The sequence below is a fragment of the Prunus avium genome, chromosome 7 (assembly GCF_965620075.1).
Source record: "Prunus avium chromosome 7, drPruAviu1.hap1.1, whole genome shotgun sequence".
Lineage (NCBI taxonomy): Eukaryota > Viridiplantae > Streptophyta > Magnoliopsida > Rosales > Rosaceae > Prunus > Prunus avium.
Window position 1 is genome coordinate 26,939,241 of NC_142290.1, and position 22,278 is coordinate 26,961,518.

The window sequence follows — 22,278 nt, forward strand, 5'->3', positions numbered from 1 at the left end:
GCGAGCGACCGGTCGCGTCCTATGAGCGACAGGTCGTTTTCATCCTGTTCGCCTAAAAATTCCATATTTTTCACTTTGAAACTCTTCAATTCACTCCCCCTCTCCCCCTGAATTGAAGAGGATGAAGAAACATAATAGGGTACTTCTTCATGAAATGTGACATCCAAAGTGACATGTACCTTCTGAGTAGGAGGGTGATAACAATTATAACCTTTCTGAGTCGTAGAATAACCAATGAAGACACAGCGGAGAGCACAAGGATCAAGTTTACTCCTTTGATGAGAGTAAACATGAACATACGCAACACACCCAAACACCTTCGGAGGTAACTTAGAGACCGAAACCGGAGGAGTAAGAGCACATAACACATCAAGTGGAGTCTTGAAATCAAGAACCCGACTAGGAGTACGGTTAATCAAGTAGGCGGCGGCTAAGACACCATGTCCCCAAAGATGATGGGGAACAGACATATCCAACATCAGAGAGCGAGAGCAACTTCAAGTAACTGGCGATTCTTCCTTTCAGACACACCATTCTGTTGAGGTGTAAAAGGAGTGGTAGTTTGGTGAATGATACCTTGATCACGAAAGAATTGGGCCAAGGTATGATTCACATATTCACCGCCATTATCAGTGCGAAATACTTTAACACGAGCATGGAACTGAGTAGACACCATGGCACAAAAGTCAGGAAGAATAGAGGCAACATCATGTTTATTCTTCATCAAATACACCCATGTTAAACGAGTGCAGTCATCAATAAACGTCATAAACCAACGGAAACCATGAGAAGTCACACGAGCAGGACCCCAGACATCAGAATGTACTAACTCAAAAGGCAAAGCAGCTTTATTATTACTTAAGGGAAAAACAGTACGGTGGCTCTTGACCATTACACAAGTCTCACATTTGAAACTAGACTCATCACATGAACTAAATAACGAAGGAAACAAATGTCTAAGATAACCAAACGACGGATGTCCTAAGCGACAATGCCATAACCAAAGTTGATGCTTGTCCTTGACACTGCCACTCAGAGCTTTATTAACGACACAATCACGAACTGCTGCAGCCGGCAACTGTAAGTAATATAACCCCCCTATCCGTTTACCATGCCCAATCTTCTCGTGAGTCCTGAGATCCTGGAAAAAACAATGGGTAGAGTAGAAGGTAGCAGAAGCGTTAAGTGTATCAAGTAAATGCCCAACAGATAACAAATTGCAATGAATATTGGGAACCAAGAGTGCATGAGAAAGGGGTAAAGAAGGAGTAAGATGGATGGTACCTTCACCGGTAACTGGGGAAGGTAAACCATTAGCAGTAGTAATATATGGGTCACGAGGGTTATGCGACAACTCATCAAACATTTTATCATTATAAGTCATATGACCAGAAGCACCAGTGTCAATTATCCAAGTAGTAGAACCCATACCTAGCATAGGATCAGAAGCACACAGATTTGCAGATGGAGTCGGAGGACAGGCCTCATCAGGAGTCACAGTGTAAGTGGCCTTAGGACCAAACATACGAGCTTTGTAGTCAGCAAACCAATCAGGGTAACCATGCTCCTTAAAATACTTCAAAGAGTAATGATCCCCATTACAATGGCGGCACTTAGGCGGACCTTCAAGAGGGCTAGAGGTGGAGGCAGAAGGACGAAACCCAGCAGAAGATCCAAACTTTTTTGACGGCGGGCGACCGGTCGCGACTTGCGGGGCGACCGGTCGGTGACGTGCTGGATCCACCTTAAGAGCCAGCGATCCTCCTCCAAGCATAGCGGACTGACGAGTATCTTCCTCCATGACCATGGCATAGGCTTCGAGAGGGGGTGGAACAGGACTAAGAGCAAGAATACGGCTACGAACACCATCATACGGTGGATCTAGCCCACCAAGAAAATCATAAACTCGATCGGCTTCAATTTCTTTCAGACGACGAGCCTCATCAGTAGAACAATTAAACTCATGCGGACGCAGACAATCAATCTCTTGCCAGATAGCATGAAGTTTTTCATAGAACACTTTCACAGATTCACCATTCTGACCTATAAGTATGGATTGCCGTCGGAGTTGAAACAAACGAGAACTATTCAGAGTCACAGTATAGGTCTTCCGAGCAGCCTCCCATATATCAAAAGCAGTATCACCATATTCGAACAAGGCACGAACTGGTTTAGTCATGGAATTTAGAAGCCATGACTGCACCAGACAATTATCTTCTTCCCATTCGGTATAGTCAGCGGAGTCTTGAGACGGAGCAGGCTTCTTCCCATTGATCCAACTTGCCATACGACGACTAGTAATCGTAATACGCGCACCACGAGACCAAGAGGCATAATTGGAGCCATCTAATTTGTCAGATGTAATCGGGGTAGAGTAATCACGCGAGGGACGTGCCTCCTTCGGTGTAGATGCACTAGTACCAGTCACAACTATGGAATTATCACCCATGATAGATAGCAGCGGAAACAAACACAACACAAAGCAGATACGATAAACACAGCACAGGCACGGGCACAAGAACCCTAAAAAGAAATTAGGGCACAGAGTAGAACACGGGTGGGCACAACACACACAGGTCACCAGAAAATCGGCTCTGATACCAAGTCAAACAATATGGTAGAATATTTTCAGATTCTATTTCATTCTCCGAAAGGAGGTATTTATAATGCAGGTTACAAACCCTAGTAGGGTTTAATTAGGAAATAAGTGGAATCCTAATTACATAATATCTACACAAAAGGAAAAATAAATAAAACCCAAATAGAATAGGACTCGCCAACACAACCTGGTTTCCTCTTGACAATAATAACGTTGCTACTGCTGTGTATAGCTAAAGGCCCAGTAGCAGCACGAATTACCAACTTCACCACAGATCAGTCTGCTCTTCTTGCTCTCAAATCCCATATCACCAATGATCCTCACAACATCTTGACCACCAAGTGGTCCACCACTACCTCTATTTGCAACTGGATGGGCGTTACTTGTGGTGTACGCCACCTTAGAGTCACAGCCTTGAACCTTTCTTACATGGACCACACAGGCACCATTCCTCCCCATCTAGGCAACCTCTCATTTCTTGTTAAGCTGCACTTCAGAAATAACAGTTTCCATGGTACCTTGCCCCAAGAATTGGCCTCTTTACGCCGACTGCAGTTGATTAACTTCGGATTCAACAATTTTATGGGAACCATTCCAGCGTGGTTTGGGTCCTTATCCAAACTTCAAGCCTTCAATATTTTTGGTAATCAGTTTTCATTTCAGGTTCCATGCCTGCTGCAATCTTCAACTTAATTATCTGCACTGCAAGTAATTAATATGGAAAATAACCAGCTATCAGGTGCGCACCAACAACCAACTATCAAGGAATCTATTGTTAATTAATCATTACATTATAACATCTTGTTATTAATCTAGACGATGAGATGAGCCTTACTATATCTGTTATTTCTTTTTCTTTTTTCCTTCTTCTTTATGGCACACATATATAACAGGTAGCATACCAAGAGAAATAGGGAATTTAACAATGTTGAAGGTGATACGCCTTGATAACAACAATTTCAAAGGTATATATGACTCGGCTAAGCTTTGACTACAACAATGTTGCGGTGTCATTAATTATATATACACGCATTTAAAATGATTTTATCGATATTTTTCAGAAATTCCAAATGAGATCGGCTCTTTAGATCATGTGGAGTTCATGTATGTGCAGGACAATGCCCTAAAAGGGCACGTTCCTGTGGCTATCTTCAACATGTCTTCTTTGACTATATTGTCACTACATGGAAACAGCTTGAATGGTGGCATTCCAGACAATATAAGTCAGTCAAACAATATGGTAGAATATTTTCAGATCTATTTCATTCTCCGAAAGGAGGTATTTATAATACAAGGTTACAAACCCTAGTAGGGTTTAATTAGGAAATAAGTGGAATCCTAATTACATAATATCTATACAAAAGGAAAAATAAATAAAACCCAAATAGAATAGGATATACTCGCCAACACTCCCCCTCAAGTTGGAGCAAAGACGTCATGCATGTCCAACTTGTCAAGCGAGTTGCAAAAGATACTTGTAGAAACAGCTTTCGTAAGAACATCAGCTAACTGATACTCTGAGCGGATGAACGGAAAGGAAACAATCTCCGCATCCAACTTTTCTTTAATGAAATTTCGATCAACCTCCACATGCTTTGTACGATCATGTTGTAACGGGTTATGAGCAATTGCAATCGCAGCCGTATTGTCACAATATAAATCCATGGGTTTCTTAGGCCCAAAACCAAGGTCTCTCAATAATCTCCTCAACCATAGTAACTCAGATACACCATGAGCCATTCCCCGATACTCAGCCTTGGCACTAGATCGAGACACCACCTTTTGTTTCTTGCTCCTCCACGTAACAAGATTGCCACCAACAAAAATAAAATATCCAGATGTCGAGCGCCTATCTGTAGCTGAACCTGCCCAATCAGCATCTGTGTACCCTTCCACATCTGTATGACCGTACTTGGAAAACATTAACCTCTTGCCCGATCCCCCTTTGAGGTATCTCAAAATACGTGTCACAGCACCCATATGATCTTCACTAGGTGAGTGCATAAACTGACTCACTACACTCACTGCATATGCAATATCTGGACGTGTATGAGCCAAATAAATTAATTTTCCCACAAGCCGTTGATAGCGCTCCTTATCAGTAGGAGCTTGATCAGGATACAACCCCAACTTGTGATTCTGTTCACTAGGAGTATCAATGGGTTTACAATCCAACATTCCAGTTTCTGCAAGCAAGTCCAAAACATACTTTCTTTGGGACAGAAAAATACCATGCTTAGATCTGGCAACTTCAATCCCAAGAAAATATTTTAAGTCACCTAATGATTTCATCTCAAATTCAGACGCAAGATATTTCTGAAGATTATGTTTTTCTACCTGATCATCTCCAGTTACAATCATATCATCAACATAAATTATTAAAGCTGTCAATTTACCTCTGCGTCGTTTTAGAAACAAAGTATGATCCGCGTTACTTTGTACATACCCAGACTTCCTCATAGATGCAGCAAACCTCCCGAACCAAGCTCTTGGAGACTGCTTTAATCCATACAATGATTTCCGTAGTTTGCACACCATACCCTCCTTAGAGGTCACAAGGATACCTGGTAGAGGATCCATGTATATTTCTTCTTTGAGGTCACCATGGAGGAACGCATTCTTGACATCAAATTGTAACAACGGCCAGTCATGATTAGCAGCTAAGGATAAGAGTACGCGTACAGTGTCCGTGTAATCCACTCCATATGTCTGAGTATACCCTTTTGCTACCAATCTTGCCTTGTAACGGTCAATGGAACCATCAGCTTTATGCTTCAAAGTAAACACCCATCTGCACCCAACTGCCCTTTTTCCTTTTGGTAAAGGAACTAACTCCCAAGTAGCATTCTTGTTCAAGGCTTCCATCTCAACATGCATTGCATCTACCCAGTTTTGATCAGATAGAGCATCCTGCAGCTTAGTTGGCACACATACACTAGATAATTGACACAAATATGATGCATATGACTTAGATAAACGATGAGTTGACATATAATGGTTAATGTGATATTTGGACTTGGCATGTATATCAAGAGAATATTGCAATTTAGGTTTCCCACGGGTAGTACGTGGGGGCAAAGAATAGGTAGGCACATCACTAGAAAGTACCTTATTCTCACAACTTGATTGAGGGAATGGCAGGGCAGAGGGGGGTCTTGTATCAATTTCATCTGTACGAGAGTCGCCAGTATCACTGTTATGTCTTTCTGAGAGAGGCTCGAAAAAACCCAAAATATTGTCTGGCGACCGGTCGTGACATTCCTGGTGACCGGTCGTGACATTCCTGGCGACCGGTCGCTTCACTCGTATCGGTACTGTTGTCGCTCATCGAGGCTAGCGACCGGTCGCTTCCTATGTGCAACCGGTCGTTTCCTGCACAGATTCGTTCGCGACTGGTCGCTTCGCTCGTATCGGTACTGTTGTCCTTCGTCGAGGCAGGCGACCAGTCGCTTCCTATGTGCGACCGGTCGTTTTCATCACAGATTCGTTGGCGACCGGTCGCTTCCTGTTCACCAGAAATTCCTTCTCCAGGTCCAAAATCTTCCATATTTTCCACTCCGAAACTCTTCAATTCACTCTCCCTCTCCCCCTGAATTGAAGAGGAGGGAGAAACATAATAGGATACTTCTTCATGAAAGGTGACATCCAAAGTGACATGTACCTTCTGAGTAGGCGGGTGATAACACTTATAACCCTTGTGAGTAGTAGAATAACCAATGAAGACGTAGCGAAGAGCACAAGGATCAAGTTTACTCCGTTGATGGGAGTAGACATGAACATACGCAACACACCCAAACACCTTCGGAGGTAACTTAGAGACCGAAACCGGAGGAGTAAGAGCACACAACACATCAAGTGGGGTCTTGAAATCAAGAACCTGACTAGGAGTACGGTTAATCAAGTAGGCGGCGGCCAAGACACCATGTCCCCAAAGATGATGGGGAACAGACATATCCAACATCAGAGAGCGAGCAACTTCAAGTAATTGACGATTCTTCCTTTCAGACACACCATTCTGTTGAGGTGTGAATGGAGTGGTAGTTTGGTGAATGATACCTTGATCACGAAAGAACTGGGTCAAGGTATGATTCACATATTCACCGCCATTATCAGTCCGAAATACTTTAACACGAGCATGGAACTGAGTAGACACCATGGCATAAAAGTCAGGAAGAATAGAGGCAACATCATGTTTATTCTTCATTAAATACACCCATGTTAAGCGAGTGCAGTCATCAATAAACGTAACAAACCAACGGAAACCATGAGAAGTCACATGAGCAGGACCCCAGACATCAGAATGTACTAACTCAAAAGGCAAAGCAGCTTTATTATTACTTAAGGGAAAAAAAGTACGGTGGCTCTTGGCCATTACACAAGTCTCACATTTGAAACTAGACTCATCACATGAACTAAATAACGAAGGAAACAAATGTCTAAGATAACCAAACGACGGATGTCCTAAGCGACGATGCCATAACCAAAGTTGTTGCTTGTCTTTGACACTGCCACTCGGAGCTTTATTAGCGACACAACCACGAACTGCTGCAGCCGGCAACTGTAAGTAATACAACCCCCTTATCCGTTTACCATGCCCAATCTTCTCGTGAGTCCTGAGATCCTGGAAAAAACAATGGGTAGAATAGACGGTAGCAGAGGCGTTAAGTGTATCAAGTAAACTCCCAATAGATAACAAATTGCAATGAATATTGGGAACCAAGAGTGCGTGAGACAGAGGTAAAGAAGGAGTGAAATGGATGGTACCTTCACCGGTAACTGGAGAAGGTAAACCATTAGCACTAGTAATATAGGGGTCACGAGGGTTATGCGATAACTCATCAAACATATTATCATTATAAGTCATATGATCAGAAGCACCAGTGTCAATTATCCAAGTAGTAGAACCCATACCTGGCATAGTATCGGAAGCACACAGATTTGCAGATGGAGTCGGAGGACGGGCCTCATCAGGAGTCACAGTGCAAGTGGCTGTTAAGCTCATAATTTCATACATATACATGCCCAATTTACTTACTTCTTTTGCTTAGTTCCTATAATTCTAAGTTATTTCCCTCCCTTTGTGTGTTTTGTAGGCCAATAGAGCAAGAGAGCATAATTCATGCAATTCAAGCATGTTAAGGCCTAATTTGGATGAATGGAAGAAGAGCTTAAAAGACAAACTCATTTTGGCTACAGCCCCCTGCCAGTCCAGTTCCGTAGGTCATATTGCAAGCTTTGTTTCAGCAACCTACACAGCTCGTATGAGGCAGCATTCTTCATGAAAGTTGTTCCAATGGGTGTGTACTATAACATATCCAAAATTCAGCCCCATTGGATAAATATGGAGTCTGTTACCTAGCAAACACAGAGCCATGCTCAGGATGGATTTTATCAGCGCACAAAATGAGTTAGCAATTTGTTTTGGCCTTAACTTCCTCCTCCGACCTTGGATTGGCCCAAATGACATATGGCTGGAAAGAAGACATTCTGAACTTCAATTTCGAGTGCTTAAAGTCCTAATTTGATTAAGAGAAGCCCAATTTGTAAGCCCTTGAAGTTGCTGGTTATGCTGACCTCAGCATGTGCTGGTTGGATGCTTGGTCATGGTGAGCTAGGTATGAGCTATCATTTCTGGTTGGAAGCTTGGTCATGGTGACATGAAGATGAGCTAGGGCTGCTGGTGGGATCTATTGGTGAAGTGCATCAACCAATTCAGATTTTATAATGCAAGTGTTGTATGCATTAGTGAAGTGCATCAACCAATTCATCTTTTATAATGCAAGTGTTGTATGCATTAGCCATATTGAATTCAGATTTGTCACTCCCCTCTCCCTATAAATACCACATCCATTCCACATTCAAGACACAACAAATCCTGAGATTCACAACCCCCACAATTCACTCCAACCATCCTCAAACACTCTCAAAATCCCAAACACTCCAACAATCACCAAAACAACTCCAGCAAACCTCTCTTCCATTTCCCTACGAATTTCATCTTCCTTAGCCATCACCACTCACTCAAACTCATCCCAAATCACCTCCATATCCTTCATACATCTTTCTAGAAGTGGGGAAGCTCTTGGAGAAGCATTAGAAGTGGAGAAGCACTTGGAGAAGCCTTGGACACCACAAGAACTTCAGAAAAAGGGTTTTTCTACTCTTATTGTATTCATTATGTTTTCTCATTTCTGTTCAAGTCTCTTTTCCATTATGAGTAGCTAAATCCATAACTAGGGCTTCGATGTAACCTAACATGAATATTCTGGGTTTATAAGTTTGGAGTTTCAAGTTTGATTCATGATTCATGTTCTTATTCATTATGCTTATAAGTTAACATGCTTGTTTGAATGATTGATCACCATTAGAACTTGTTTGTTAACTATCTTGGTTTGAATTAAGAGTATACACCATGCTTTAATTCGAATTGAACTATGAATAGGAAGAGTATGTATGGACATTCGACAACAGGGATTAGATACATACTTGGTTGTTTAAAATGTTCTTCTATGCTTAATGGGTTCCTAATGCTTAATTTTAGGTTAGACAACAAATGATCAAATTAGGGAATTAGGAACACAAGGTTAGGACCAAACACCATGGCCTAATCATACTTTAGCTAGAATCAATCTTTGAATCTGAATTAGACTTGTTACTTGAATCTTTATAACCCAGAATTGAATTGTTATGGTGATTCGAATGCCCTAGTCTCAAAATCTGTTTTCCAACTCTTAAAACCACTCTTTGTTACATTTGTTTACTTGTTTTTGTTTGCAATTTCATTTTGCTTCTTTTGTTCAACAATCACAACCACTCTTGTTTTAAATTCTGTTTTAGACATAACCTCCTACTTTCTTGAATTTGGTAATCTAAGTACATAACTAGTTTTAACTTCTCAGTCTTCGTGGGTACGACCTCGTACTTGTCTTGCTATACTACTAATTGCCCCGTACAATTGCGAGTTAACATAATATTAACAACAAATTTTGGCGCCGTTGCCGGGGACTGAACGAAAGTTCTTCCCTGGTTATGTGCCCAAGGTTACCCTATTCTTTTTAGTGTTTCTAATTAATTTAATTTTCTGTTTCAGGTAGTTTATGTCTAAAAATCCATTACTTGAACAAGTGAGGTCTTCGTTCCAACGTTCTAGATCTTTGAACGCAGGACCATCATTGCAACCCAGACGAGTGACCTCTGAAATTCAGAATCGTCTAGAAAGGGAGTTGTCAACTGCAAAAGAGCAAGCTCTTGCTACATTTACAAGTCTTGCTCTCCACACTGAACTTCCCGGTTCTTCACTTTCAAATTCGGAAGCAAGTTCAGACCAAGAAGAAGAAGAAATGATGGCTGCCATTGAGTTCATGGGAGAACTTGATATCCCAACAATTCCAGCATCTCCTTCAAGCATTTTGCTGCCCACTGTAGCTCGAAATTATGAGCTTAAATCTTCTCATCTTAATATGCTGCCTTCCTTTTATGGTTTACCTAATGAAGATCCATTGACTCATATAAAGGATATTTTTAATGTTGTGAGTTCTTTTCCCTTGACAGGTGTGACAGAAGATCAACTTCGAATGAGAGTGTTTCCATACACTTTAAAGGATAAGGCGAAGTATTGGTTGAATTCTTTGAAGCCTGGTTCACTCACTACATGGTCTGCCATTCAAAAGAAGTTCCTGGAAAAATACTTCTCCACGCAAAAGACCGACATGCTTAGGGACAAGATCTTGTTATTTGCACAGCAAGATGATGAATCGTTTTGTGAAGCATGGGAGAAATTCAATGGGTTGCTCAACCAATGTCCTCATCATGGGATTCCATTGAAGCTTCAAATGCGTATGTTTTATAAAGGACTAACCCCTTCTAGTCATAATATAGTCACCAATTTTGCAGGTGGTTCTTTTAAAACCAAAACTCCAGAAGAAACGTACGAACTCTTTGAGGAGATAGCAATGGAGACCCAACATACGGATACAAGAGGTAAACGTGTTATTAGTGGTTCTAATGATGCTTCTAGTGTGCAGATTTCAAAACTGGAACAAAAGCTAGATGCTCTTCTTGCATTAAACTCAAGAAGCCCTCCGAAGGAAGTGTGTAGCATTTGTGAATCTCATGACCATGCTACCACAGCTTGTCCACTTGGGGCTGGATATCCAGAATTTGTGCAAGAGCAAGCTAAGTTGGTAAATTCCTACAACCAAGGTCCAAGAAATGATCCATACTCTCAAAGTTATAATCCAGGTTGGAGGAATCATCCAAACTTTTCATGGAGAAATACCCAGAATCAAGCAAATCCCCCTTCATTCCAAAGGCCACAACAATCATCATCATCATTGGAAGATATAGTGAAGCAGATGGCAATCAACCAATCCAATTTTCAGCAAACTACACAAGCTGCCATCTCCAAATTGGAAGTCCAATTAGGCCAAATAGCTGCTGAAATAACTCAAAGAGTGCCTGGGAAATGGCCAAGCCAAACTGAGATCAATCCAAAGAACCCAGAAGCCAAGGCCATTCATGTGCTCAGATCAGGTAAGATCATTGATAATAAAGATGATTCTAATCTTTCAAATGATGTTGTGATTGTAGAAAATGAAGAGGAGGAGACCATGGCCACGGAAGGAGAACAACTCAAAACTTCTCAATCTGCTCCTAAGGCCAAATCAGATTCTCAGAAATCCGATCAATTCCAATTGCATAAAAGGGATGACAAATTTGTGCCACCACATCTTCAAGAAGATAGATACGTGCCACCCGCTCCATATGTTCCACAGATTCCATTTCCAGGCCGTCTTAAGAAAGCAAAGCAAGATAAGGCTTTTAAAGAGATTTATGATATTTTGAGTAAAGTTAATATCAATTTGCCTTTGCTTGATCTTATTGAACAGATTCCTGCATATGGAAAATTCATCAAGGACTTGAAAACTCACAAGCTCAATTTCGCTCCAAATGAAGGAGTAAAGCTCGACCAGAATGTAAGTGCTGTATTGCAAAGGAAGCTTCCACCAAAACTAGATGATCCTGGCAGCTTTGACATTCCCATTAACATTGGAGGCAAGAAGGTTGGAAGAGCCATGTTGGACTTGGGAGCAAGCATCAATGTTTTGCCATATTCAGTTTATCAAGAGCTTGGCTTAGAAGGGATGAAGAAGACTTCAATGCGACTTGAACTAGCTGATCATTCTATAAAATATCCAAAAGGTATTGTAGAAGATATTCTAGTTCAAGTTAATACACTAATTCTCCCTGCTGATTTTGTAGTGATGGACATGGAAGACAATCCAAATGGAGATCGTGTTGATCCCATTCTCCTAGGCAGGCCATTCATGGCCACTGCAGACACAATCATCAAAGTGAAAGATAGCACTCTCTCCATGACTGTTTTGGGTGAAACTGTTGAATTTAAAATGCTTAATGCTCTATCTCAACCTTCTATCTCTCTTGATTCTTGCTTTTCAATTGATGTTGTGGATCATGAGGTTTATTCCAAAATTTTGCAGAGAAAGTCTAATGATGCTCTAGAAGCTGTCTTAACACAAGAAGAGGAAGATCTTTGTGAACCGGAGTTCCAAGAAGTGGTGGCTGCCTTAGAAGTGTTTCCGCCATACCCACCATCCTTTAGGCCACCAATCGAGCCTCTTGGACCATCATCCACGAAATTGGAGCCATCCATTGTCATCCCACCAAAGCTAGAACTTAAACCTCTTCCCAATAATCTTAAATATACATATTTGGGTGCTAACGAAACTCTCCCTGTTATAATTGCTGCAGGTCTCTCCTCACATGAAGAAGAGAGCTTAATTAAAGTTCTAAAAGAGCATAAAACAGCCATTGGGTGGACCATAGCAGACATCAAAGGAATTAGTCCAAGCATGTGCATGCACCGGATTTTAATGGAAGAAGACAGCAAACCATCTCGTGATGCCCAAAGGAGGCTAAATCCCAACATGAAAGAGGTGGTTAGAGCTGAAGTTTTAAAGCTACTCGATGTAGGAATCATCTACCCAATTTCAGATTCTAAGTGGGTGAGCCCTGTGCAAGTTGTTCCAAAGAAGTCCGGAATCACCGTTGTGAAGAATGAGAAGAATGAGCTAGTTCCTACACGAACTGTCACTGGTTGGAGAGTTTGCATTGATTACAGGAAGTTGAACACATCCACTAGAAAAGATCATTTCCCCTTACCTTTTATTGATCAAATGCTTGAACGTTTATCTGGCCATGCTTACTATTGTTTTCTTGATGGTTTTTCAGGTTATAATCAAATTCCCATTGCTCCGGAAGACCAAGAGAAAACCACATTCACATGCCCATTTGGTACGTTTGCTTATAGAAGGATGCCATTCGGTTTATGCAATGCCCCAGCAACTTTCCAAAGATGCATGATGTCAATCTTTTCAGATATGGTGGAACGATTCATTGAGGTATTTATGGATGATTTTTCAGTTTTTGGTTCCTCTTTTGATAATTGTCTTCACCACTTGTCTCTAGTGCTTAAAAGATGCCAGGAAACAAATCTGATTTTGAATTGGGAGAAGTGTCACTTCATGGTGAGACAAGGCATTGTACTAGGCCATGTGATTTCAAGCAAGGGAATCGAAGTGGATAAAGCCAAGATCGACCTCATCTCAAATCTTCCACCCCCTACCTCTGTTAAAGGAATTAGAAGCTTTCTAGGTCATGCTGGATTCTATAGAAGGTTCATCAAAAATTTCTCAAGCATTACAAGGCCATTGTGTAATCTCCTTGCTAAGGATGCTGTTTTTGAGTTTAATGAAGCTTGCATGGAAGCTTTTTCTACCTTGAAGAGGGAGCTAACTTCAGCCCCTATTATCATAGCTCCGGATTGGTCTTTACCATTTGAAATAATGTGTGATGCCTCTGACTTTGCTATTGGTGCAGTTTTAGGTCAAAAGAAGAACAAGCTGCCCCATGTGATTCATTATGCTAGCCGGACCTTGAATGATGCTCAAATCAACTACTCCACAACAGAGAAGGAGTTGCTTGCTGTGGTTTTTGCTTTAGAAAAATTTCGTTCTTACCTTGTTGGTTCTAAAGTAATTGTTTATTCTGACCATGCAGCCCTTAGATACTTGCTCACTAAGAAGGATGCCAAACCACGCTTGATTAGATGGATTCTCTTGCTGCAAGAATTCGATTTGGAGATTCGAGATAAGAAGGGATGTGAGAATGTGGTAGCTGATCATTTGAGCAGAATTGTGGTTGAAGAAAAAGGAGGAGCTGTGCTACCCTTGAATGAGACTTTCCCTGATGAACAACTATATGCTGCCCAAGTCAAAGAGCCATGGTATGCTGATTTTGTTAATTATCTTGCTTGTGGTGTTCTTAGAAATGATCTAACTTCTCAGGATAAGAAGAAGTTCTTTTCCATGGTGAAACATTATGTATGGGATGAACCTTTCTTATTCAAGCATTGCCCGGATCAACTCATCAGAAGATGTGTTCCAGAAGAAGAGCAAGAAAGCATACTTAGGCATAGCCACGAATTGGCCTGTGGAGGTCACTTTGGAGCTAAGAAAACAGCACTTAAAATTCTGCAATCTGGTTTCTTTTGGCCCACTCTATTTAAAGATGCATTTAATTTTTGTGTTAAGTGTGATAGGTGCCAAAGGATGGGGAACATAAGTCGCAGGAATGAAATGCCATTGAATAACATACTTGTTGTGGAGCTCTTCGATGTGTGGGGTATTGATTTCATGGGACCATTCCCATCTTCCTTTGGTTATACTTACATACTTGTTGCTGTTGATTATGTGTCTAAATGGGTGGAAGCCATAGCCACCAAAACCAATGATTATAAGGTGGTGCTGAAGTTCTTGAAGGATAATATTTTCACAAGGTTTGGTACTCCAAGGGCTGTCATTAGTGATGGAGGCAGCCACTTCTGTAACAAGCCATTCGAAGCACTCATGAAGAAGTACAACATCACCCATCGAGTCTCTACACCATATCATCCGCAAACTTCTGGTCAAGTGGAAATAAGCAATAGAGAAATTAAGCACATCCTGGAGAAGGTGGTGAACAATACAAGGAAAGATTGGGCAGCCAAGCTCAATGATGCATTATGGGCTTATAGGACAGCATATAAGACTCCTATTGGAATGAGCCCTTATCGTCTTGTGTTTGGGAAAGCTTGTCACCTGCCAATGGAGCTTGAACACAATGCTTTTTGGGCCATCAAGAAGTTAAATTTTGATCTAGACAAGGCAGGCCATGCAAGAAAGTTTCAGCTGAATGAATTGGAAGAAATTAGACATGAGTCTTATGAGAATGCAAAGCTTTACAAAGAACGAACCAAGAGTTACCATGACAGAAACATTCAACGGAAAGAGTTCTCCAAAGGTATGTCAGTTCTTTTGTTTAACTCACGTTTGCGTCTCTTTCCAGGAAAATTGAAGTCTAGATGGCAAGGCCCATTCACCGTGGTCAATGTTTCTCCCTATGGAGCTGTGGAGATTCAAAACCCTAAAGATGGCTCGACTTTCAAAGTAAATGGACAACGTTTAAAGCCATTCTATGAGGGAGTTTCAGCTGGCATCCAAACTGGCCATGTGGTAGATCAACTTCCCTTCGTACCATCAACTTAGCTGATTGCACAATGTCTTGCCAAGACAGTAACTAAGGCGCTTCTTGGGAGGCAACCCATGTGTTCAAGAAGAAGGTGCTTGGTAGCAATCGACCTAATCGCATCAAGGGGGAGCATTTCAATCCTTTCTCTTTACTTGTTATTATTTTAAATTTCTGTTTTTTTTTTTTATATAAAAATTTAAAAAAAATAAAAAAATAAAAAAAATTAAAAAGATTTTTCATATGAGCTAACTTATGGTAACTCCAGTGAGCACTTCCGTCAATACAGTGTCTAGGAGTTCTTTAGGCGACACCTTCGGTGTCTAAGAAGTTTGGGTTTTAAGCGGGACCATTGTGACCCCTCCAACCTTCCCGGATCCCCTGGCTGTGTTTTCTGAGGCCCTTAACTGGTCATCCATGAGTTGCTTATATATTCATTTTTTTTATTTTTTATTTTTCCTAAACCTTCTTCTAAACTTTTCCCTTTATCATTTGTTTGTTCTCAATCATCTTTTGTATGCTTTCACATTGAGGACAATGTTCAATTCAGGTCTGGGGGGAAGGTTTTCAATTTCAATTTTCTTATCCATTTGTGTTTTCAATTTTCGTTCTCTTGTCACAATTTTATTTTTTATTTTTTTTATTTTTTTTATTTTTTATTTTTATTTTTTTTAAAGAATGTCATACAATCAATGCTATGGAGCTGCTATTTGAGGTTTTCATATCAGAATTTTGCACTTCACAAAGCTTTTGCTCTTAGAATTCTGGTGGCTAAAGTACCACGCTCAAATTCTTGAAGGAAAATAGTGGAGACTACCCTAGTGAGCTATATCGAGCCTAATTGCTTTCTTGAGAGGGTTTAAAGTGTTCTATTTCTCATCCATACTTATTTTCTTCAATTCACTCTAATTGATCTCATTATTCCATTTTGATTGAATACTAAGGATGATTCTCTTTTGCAGATATCATGTGCTTGCTCTCATTCATGAATGAACTCATTGAAGTGATGCTAGGCTATGTGTGCATAACCATTCTATGTGCTTTCTTTTCACCCTACCTATATGTGTGTTCCATCAACCCTCTTGAAGCCAAACACTTAAAGCCTTTTCTTCTATCACCCTCATCATTTCCCTACCTTTGTATCTCAATCTGAGATACTTGACCTATTGTAGCCATACCCTATAGCTTAGAAATATACCAAGGTGTGCCAAGATAAAGTTTGAAGCAAGGAAGTTGCAGCCATGTACCTAAATAAAGATGATGTGAATCTGTGCAATGAAGTTAATGAAGATGCAGATCAAATCAACGAAGATGAAAGTGTTTCGATTTGATCTAAGTGTGAAAAATAAAGTCTATGCCAGGAGATACCATGAAGTTTGCTGCCATGCCAATCTAAATCAATGATGCCTTGCAGATTAATGAAGCATGCAACCTTGGTATGTTCTTAAGTTATTTGTTTTTCCTTCCAATTCTTCCATTTCCCCTAAACCTTAGCCTTTCATTACAACATTGTGAAAGACCTAGCTGATCTTTGAGGATGTATTCATGGGTGCTGGTAAGTATGTGTGTATCTCTATTCTTAGTATTTAATTCCTTTCATGAGATCTAACCAAATTTGTGCTTCTATTTCATACACTCACTTATGCTTTCTTGAGAGAATTAAAACATAGGTTCTGAGTGATTAAGTGTTATCTGTGAGAATTAGAGTCGAAGCATGTTCTCTATTCAAGGTTTGAGTGTGCTTGCTTTGAAACTGTGTGCCTTTGAGCTATAGCTTCCACTTGTACACACTGATTGATGACCTATCTTGGCAACTCTATGGTGTTGGAGGTATGACTAAAACTTTCTTTCATTTTCATTAGTTGATTTCAAAGTTGTTTTTCTAACCATTTTGTTTTGTAGAGTTAGAAAAACGTTTGTGGGTATCGTATCTGTTAAACCCTCAGGAGACACAACTCCTCCTACTAGGGATGCCTAGAGGTTTAAAGGCTTGTTGCATACGCTCAATGCAATCGAGTTACCTACGAAAGTGGTCTAGTTAACTTCTTGTTTTGTTTTTATCTTTGTTTCTCTTTTGTTTTGCTCGAGGACTAGCAAAATCTAAGTTTGGGGGTGTGTTAAGCTCATAATTTCATACATATACATGCCCAATTTACTTACTTCTTTTGCTTAGTTCCTATAATTCTAAGTTATTTCCCTCCCTTTGTGTGTTTTGTAGGCCAATAGAGCAAGAGAGCATAATTCATGCAATTCAAGCATGTTAAGGCCTAATTTGGATGAATGGAAGAAGAGCTTAAAAGACAAACTCATTTTGGCTACAGCCCCCTGCCAGTCCAGTTCCGTAGGTCATATTGCAAGCTTTGTTTCAGCAACCTACACAGCTCGGATGAGGCAGCATTCTTCATGAACGTTGTTCCAATGGGTGTGTACTATAACATATCCAAAATTCAGCCCCATTGGATAAATATGGAGTCTGTTACCTAGCAAACACAGAGCCATGCTCAGGATGGATTTTATCAGCGCACAAAATGAGTTAGCAATTTGTTTTGGCCTTAACTTCCTCCTCCGACCTTGGATTGGCCCAAATGACATATGGCTGGAAAGAAGACATTCTGAACTTCAATTTCGAGAGCTTAAAGTCCTAATTTGATTAAGAGAAGCCCAATTTGTAAGCCCTTGAAGTTGCTGGTTATGCTGACCTCAGCATGTGCTGGTTGGATGCTTGGTCATGGTGAGCTAGGTATGAGCTATCATTTCTGGTTGGAAGCTTGGTCATGGTGACATGAAGATGAGCTAGGGCTGCTGGTGGGATCTATTGGTGAAGTGCATCAACCAATTCAGATTTTATAATGCAAGTGTTGTATGCATTAGTGAAGTGCATCAACCAATTCATCTTTTATAATGCAAGTGTTGTATGCATTAGCCATATTGAATTCAGATTTGTCACTCCCCTCTCCCTATAAATACCACATCCATTCCACATTCAAGACACAACAAATCCTGAGATTCACAACCCCCACAATTCACTCCAACCATCCTCAAACACTCTCAAAATCCCAAACACTCCAACAATCACCAAAACAACTCCAGCAAACCTCTCTTCCATTTCCCTACGAATTTCATCTTCCTTAGCCATCACCACTCACTCAAACTCATCCCAAATCACCTCCATATCCTTCATACATCTTTCTAGAAGTGGGGAAGCTCTTGGAGAAGCATTAGAAGTGGAGAAGCACTTGGAGAAGCCTTGGACACCACAAGAACTTCAGAAAAAGGGTTTTTCTACTCTTATTGTATTCATTATGTTTTCTCATTTCTGTTCAAGTCTCTTTTCCATTATGAGTAGCTAAATCCATAACTAGGGCTTCGATGTAACCTAACATGAATATTCTGGGTTTATAAGTTTGGAGTTTCAAGTTTGATTCATGATTCATGTTCTTATTCATTATGCTTATAAGTTAACATGCTTGTTTGAATGATTGATCACCATTAGAACTTGTTTGTTAACTATCTTGGTTTGAATTAAGAGTATACACCATGCTTTAATTCGAATTGAACTATGAATAGGAAGAGTATGTATGGACATTCGACAACAGGGATTAGATACATACTTGGTTGTTTAAAATGTTCTTCTATGCTTAATGGGTTCCTAATGCTTAATTTTAGGTTAGACAACAAATGATCAAATTAGGGAATTAGGAACACAAGGTTAGGACCAAACACCATGGCCTAATCATACTTTAGCTAGAATCAATCTTTGAATCTGAATTAGACTTGTTACTTGAATCTTTATAACCCAGAATTGAATTGTTATGGTGATTCGAATGCCCTAGTCTCAAAATCTGTTTTCCAACTCTTAAAACCACTCTTTGTTACATTTGTTTACTTGTTTTTGTTTGCAATTTCATTTTGCTTCTTTTGTTCAACAATCACAACCACTCTTGTTTTAAATTCTGTTTTAGACATAACCTCCTACTTTCTTGAATTTGGTAATCTAAGTACATAACTAGTTTTAACTTCTCAGTCTTCGTGGGTACGACCTCGTACTTGTCTTGCTATACTACTAATTGCCCCGTACAATTGCGAGTTAACATAATATTAACAACAGTGGCCTTGGGGCCATACATACGAACTTTGTAGTCAGCAAACCAATCAGGGTAACCATGCTCCTTAAAACACTTCTCAGAGTAATGATTCCCATTACAATGGCGGCACTTAGGCAGACCTCCAAGAGAGCTAGAGCTAGAGGCAGAAGGACGAGACCCAGCAGAAGATTCAAACTTTCTGGACGGAGAGCGACCGGTCGCTTCTTGCGAGGCGACCGGTCGGTGACGTGCTGGGTCAACCTTGAGAGCCAGCGATCCTCCTCCAAGCATAGCGGACTGACGGGTATCTTCCTCCACGACCATGGCATAGCCTTCGAGAGGAGGGGGAACAGGACTAAGAGCAAGAATACGGCTACGAACACCATCATATGGTGGATCAAGCCCGCCAAGAAAATCATAAACTCGATCGGCTTCAATTTCTTTCAAATGACAAGCCCCATCAGTAGAACAACTAAACTCATGCGGATGCAGACAATCAATCTCTTGCCATATAGCATGAACTTTTTCATAGAACACTTTCACAGATTCACCATTCTGACCTATAAGTATGGATTGCCGTCGGAGTTGAAACAAACGAGAACTATTCTGAGTCACAGTATAGGTCTTCCGAGCAGCCTCCCATATATCAAAAGCAGTATCACCATGTTCGAACAAGGCACGAACTGGATTAGTCATGGAATTGAGAAGCCATGACTGCACCAGACAATTATCTTCTTCCCATTCGGCATAGGCAGCGGAATCTTGAGACGGAGCAGGCTTCTTCCCATTGATCCAACTTGCCATACGATGACTAGTAATCGTAATACGCGCACCACGAGACCAAGAGGCATAATTGGAGCCATCCAATTTGTCAGATGTAATCGGGGTAGAGTAATCACGCGAGGGACGTGCCTCCTTCAATGTAGACGCACTAGTACCAGTCACAACTATGGAATCATCACCCATGATAGCAGCGGAAACAAACACAACACGAAGCAGATACGATAAACACAGCACAGGCACGGGCACAAGAACCCTAAAAAGAAATTAGGGCACAGAGTAGAACACGGGTGGGCACAACACACACAGGTCACCAGAAACTAGGCTCTGATACCAAGTCAAACAATATGGTAGAATATTTTCAGATCTATTTCATTCTCCGAAAGGAGGTATTTATAATACAAGGTTACAAACCCTAGTAGGGTTTAATTAGGAAATAAGTGGAATCCTAATTACATAATATCTATACAAAAGGAAAAATAAATAAAACCCAAATGGAATAGGATATACTCGCCAACAAAGTCAGCATCTTCCTAATATTCTGGAGCTGAATTTGGGTAAAACCAGTTTGGTGGTCCGCTTCCGTCCAAATTATGGCCATGCAAAGAGCTTCTGGAATTAGTATTGGAGAATAACAATTTCAGTGGAAGAATACCCAAAAATGTGGGGAACTTGACCCAATTAATGGAGATTTATATTGCCTGCAACAATTTGACAGGTATTTGAAATGTCATGTCAACTCTATTCATTTTATACTATTGTTCCTTTCATGATTTATCACTACTTACATCTTAATTAATAATTCATAACTAAGATTCGTATTTAATTAATAGGAAGAATGTCATTCGAATTTAGAGCATCTTTCGACATCGACTCCAGAAGCAAACTTCCTTTCTTGTTTGGCTAATCTTACAAATTTGCAGAGATTGACCTTGTCAAACAATCCATTAAATGACACTCTTCCTGTTTCCTTTGGGAATCTCTCCACATCACTTATATATCTGGAATTAAGAAATTGTAGAGGGGTAAGATTCCCGATGATATCGGCAACTTAAGCAGCTTGATAGTCTTAGCTCTGGGAAACAATCAATTAACTGGCTCAATTCCAACCTCAGTGGGAAGACTTAGGAATCTCCAAGGTTTGTATTTGGATGGTAACAAGTTGCATGGAGACATCCCACATCAACTTTGTCAACTGGCAAGGCTGGCTGAATTTCGTTTGGACAGTAATCAACTCTCTGGTTCTATACCTTCCTGCTTGGGTAATATAGCAGCACTAAGATATCTAATAATACAGTCCAACTTGCTAACTTCCACAGTACCATCTACTCTATGGAGACTTGAATATCTTGTTCCTAGACTTGTCATACAATTTTCTAAATGGATCAATCTCAGAAGATATTGGAAAATTGAAAGCCGTCACAACTCTAGATTTATCAAACAACCAATTATCAGGTAGCATACCAAGCAACATTGGGGGTCTTAAAAATTTGTTCAACTCTGCTTGGCAAATAATAATTTACAAGGACCTATTCCTAGTTCCTATGGGGAATTGGTAAGCCTAGGAGATTTGGTTTTATCCAAAAACAATCTCTCTAGACTGATTCCAAACTCTCTAGAAGCGCTCGTCCATCTCAAGTATCTGAATTTGTCTTTCAACAGACTCCAAGGAGAAATTCCAATAGGAGGACCTTTTCAAAACCTCTCCTCTGAATCATTTGTCTCGAATAGAGCGCTCTGTGGTGCAGCCCGACTCCATGTTCCACCATGCCAAAATAATACACATAAACCAAATTCAAGGAAAGCTATAGTTCATCCAATCTGAAATATCTTATTCCAGGGATCGTATCAGCAATACTCCTGGTGGCCTCTCTATCATTGTTAATACAATGCAGGAAAAGTAAAGTGGAAGTTGCAACAGAGACTGCCTTGTTACCTCAACTTCTTTGGAGAAGAGTTTCACACCTAGAACTTCTAAGGGCAACAAATGGATTTCATGAAAGCAAATTACTTGGCACTGAGGGTTTTGGCTCAGTATACAGAGGCACAATTTCAGATGGGATAGATGTTGCTGTAAAGGTTTTCAATCTACAGATTGAAGGTGCTTTCAAGAGTTTTGATAGTGAATGTGATATGCTGAGCAATATTCGTCACTGAAATCTTATCAAAATCATCCATTATGAGATTAGCTCTAGCATGTTGTGCAGAATTGCCGAAAGAGAGGATTAA

General features: G+C 40.4%; 1 non-coding gene and 1 pseudogene across 1 annotated transcript; one reads left to right on the top strand and one right to left on the bottom strand.

Annotated features, from left to right (window-relative positions):
- Positions 1-2,848: 2,848 nt before the first annotated feature.
- Positions 2,849-22,278, top strand: LOC148293254 (uncharacterized; annotated as a pseudogene).
- On the bottom strand, positions 10,309-10,415 carry LOC148293255 (small nucleolar RNA R71). Its single transcript, XR_015825910.1, has one exon. It is a non-coding gene; the product is annotated as a small nucleolar RNA R71 (small nucleolar RNA).